The following is a 3,316-nucleotide window of genomic DNA, read 5'->3' on the forward strand; positions in this document are numbered from 1 at the left end:
ATGGAAAATTCTGAATACATATTTGAGCTATAAATACATGTAAAGATGAATGATATGTTTTCCAAGGGTATTTTACTGTGAAGTTAAAGGTGATTAAGGCAAAAATGTATTAAGAAGTCTGAAAATTTCTTTTGGAAAATGGGTGGCATGCTCTTCAGTTCCTGCAGCCTTATTGCGGTCCATCCCTCAAGTCGCTCCATTTGCTCTGCGCTACACCTGCTTTGTGTGTGTCTTGATGTTCACGTGCTGAGTGATGGTATTTCTCCTACTTCCCTGGGGAGGCATGAGTCCTTTCTGCTTCCAGGAAGAGCTCTACATACATGTCTATGCATAATATTTTCTCTTACTTCTCACCCTTGTTCTTTGGGATTAGGCAAAATCCTTCCAGGTAACCAGCTTGAATAAGCCTGGTAATCAGGTAATATAAAGTATTAAGTCTCAATAAAAGCTGGGAGAAAAAAAATTAAAAATACAATGTAAATAATAAAAAGAATAGAAGGTAATGAGAGAGAAAAGTTGTTTTACTATCTCCACAACATAAATTATGATTTTGATCATCCAAAGGTGGGAATGATATGAAAGGGGAGTTAATTTTGTAGATTTAAATAAAGGGATGGTCAAAAGTTAAGGGAGATGCAAGAGGGAGGAGATATGGGGGTAAATGTATATGTATAGCTGATTCACTTTGTTGTACAGCAGAAACTAACACACCATTGTAAAGCAATTATACTCCAATAAAGATGTTAAAAAACAGTTAACCTAAATTAACAAATCATGTATAATTTTCCAATTTTTACAATTTAAAAGTCACCTTTATTCATAATTAAGGAATAGGTAAAAGGACTAATGAAATAACATTTTACTCGATTACTTAATATCCAGTGGCAGAGTGTGTTGCTCTGTCTTTTCCGTCGAGTCCTTCTGCATTGAATTAGGACAGCACATTTGTAAGTAAATCTCAGTTTATAGACTTATATGGTAACTTCAGTTTTTTTCATTCTGGTTTCTTGCATCAGTCATGTTAATCTGTATTGATTTATAATCTGGAAGAAATTAGATCAGGCCACATAGAAGCAAGGCTGTTGGTCAGAAAACAAACTAACAAAAGAATTGAAAATGTGACCCACAACACTATTATTTAAAACAGCAGTGCCCTCTACCACTAGATGTTTATAACTGTGAAACCCGCAAGGCTATAGAAGCTGAGTCTCTTAAGAAAGCTCATTGCATTCTTTACTTTGAAAAGAGACTCTATTATAGAATTGAGCCTGATGTACAAGGTGGTAAACACATATTTGGCCAAGGAAAAATATTTACAGTAAAATAGTACCTGTCAGGATTCAGTATTTAACGAACACATTGAAATTAAGATGTATTTAAAGTTTTCAGTTAAAAATTTAACAAACAGATCATCTAAAATAACTTCAGCTTTGTGTTAGTTTTTTCTTTAATTTTTAAACCAATTTTTTTTCACTTTTTTAAAATTGAGGTATAATTGACCTATAACGTTATATTAGTTTCAGGTGTACAAATAATGATTTGCTATTTGTATACATGGTGAAATGATCACCACAATATGTCTAGTTGACATCTGTCATCATACGTAGTTACAAAATTTGTTTTTCTGGCATGAGAACTTTTAAATACTCTTTTTTTTTTTTTTCATGTTTCTCACTTCCCTTTGATCAGGTCTTTATTCAAAATTAGCTGTCCGAAGTGAGTTGACCTTTACCGAATAAACAAATTTAAGTTTATGCAGCAGCCTTCTTTTCCTCTGTGGTGGGTTTCTTTTCTGCAGGCTTCTTTTTAGCGGGCTTCTTTTCAGCTGCTTGTTTCTTGGTCACTGGGGACTTTTTTCCCACCAAAGCCTTCTTTCGCTTCTTCAGCTTCTTAACGCAAACAGCCTTCTTTACTTTCTTTCCCACCACAGTCTTCTTGCCTGGAATCCCCTTCTCATCTGATTTGGCTTCTATTGCTGCTGCTGTCCTATCCATCTGGATTTTGTGGTTCTTGGCCTGGCGGAGAATGGTGTTCCGGTGCATGGTCTTTGCATATGGGTTTAGCTTCAACATGATTCTCAGGTTTTTCAGTGGATTCTTCTTCAGTACTCTGCAGTGAATCTTCTTGCGTGGTGCTCGGAGGGCTCTTTGGATCTCTGGGCTTTTCAAGATTCTGCTAAGGTCTGTATTGAGCATCTCGTGCATGGGGAACTTGTAGTTACTCTTGAGGGGAGCAGCTTTACGCCAAGTGCCATACAGCTCCTCTAACTTGCAGAAAGCACTTTCAGCCCAAATGCAGAAACGTCCCACATGCCCCCCAGGAGCAAGTTTCAAAATGTTCAGTTTGCTTATATTAAGCAGAGTAATTCCAGGGATGTTTCTGAAGGCCTTGATGATACCACTGTCCTCATTATAGATGATGCAGGGTCCCCTGCGCTGGATACGGCGACGGTTTCTCACTTTGCCTTTGCCAGCTCTCATTCGCTGCCAGCTGTAGACCTTTTTGATATCATTCCTGGCCTTAAGGTTCTTCCGAAGCAAAACAGCCTCCTTGGTCTTCTTGTAGCCTTCAACTTTATCTTCAACTACCAAAGGAAGTTCAGGAACTTCCTCTATACGATGACCTTTAGACATGGCCAGCGCTGGTAAAGCTGAGGCAGCCAGCGCAGAGCAGATGCACTGTATTCAGTCTGCGGTGCCAATGTCGCCAGGTCTTGCTTGGCACAAATATGCGGCCCCCACGACACATATTTCCCAAAGCACCCTGGCCAGACAGTGAGTGCCGCCACCTTGAACCCTGGGAATTCGAGCCACAGGCCTGCCAGTACCCCAAGACTCAGCACTGGTTTGATGACCTGCTAATTCACTGACAGCATAGGGCTGTCTGTTGTTTTTGTGCAAGTTGGTGTGAACAAAGTTCACAATATCTGGTCAAATGGGAGCCTTGAACACAGCAGGCAAAGTGACATTTTTGCCAGATGACTCCCCCTTTTCAGAGTACACTGATATCAGTGGACGAGCACACGCCATGGCAGGGAGAGGAGAAGGCCACGCTCCCCTCAACCCGGCGGCTCCCACAGGAAAAGCAAAATCTACTCTTCTAACAACTTCCAAACATGCAATTCGGTGTTATTAACTATAGTCACTATGCTTTACATTATATCTCCGTAATTTTTTTTTTTTTTTTTCGGTACATGGGCCTCTCACTGTTGTGGCCTCTCCCGTTGCGGAGCACAGGCTCCGGACGCGCAGGCTCAACGGCCATGGCTCACGGGCCCAGCCGCTCCGCGGCATATGGGATCTTCCCAGACCGGGGC

The 3,316-nt window shown here is 40.7% G+C and overlaps 1 pseudogene across 1 annotated transcript; it reads right to left on the reverse strand.

Annotated features, from left to right (window-relative positions):
- Nucleotides 1-1,657: 1,657 nt before the first annotated feature.
- Nucleotides 1,658-3,051, reverse strand: LOC309814935 (large ribosomal subunit protein uL4-like; annotated as a pseudogene). Its single transcript has one exon. The product of its transcript is annotated as a large ribosomal subunit protein uL4-like (transcript).
- Nucleotides 3,052-3,316: the final 265 nt, after the last annotated feature.

The sequence above is a fragment of the Mesoplodon mirus genome (assembly GCF_964341445.2).
Source record: "Mesoplodon mirus genome assembly, chromosome: 13".
Lineage (NCBI taxonomy): Eukaryota > Metazoa > Chordata > Mammalia > Artiodactyla > Ziphiidae > Mesoplodon > Mesoplodon mirus.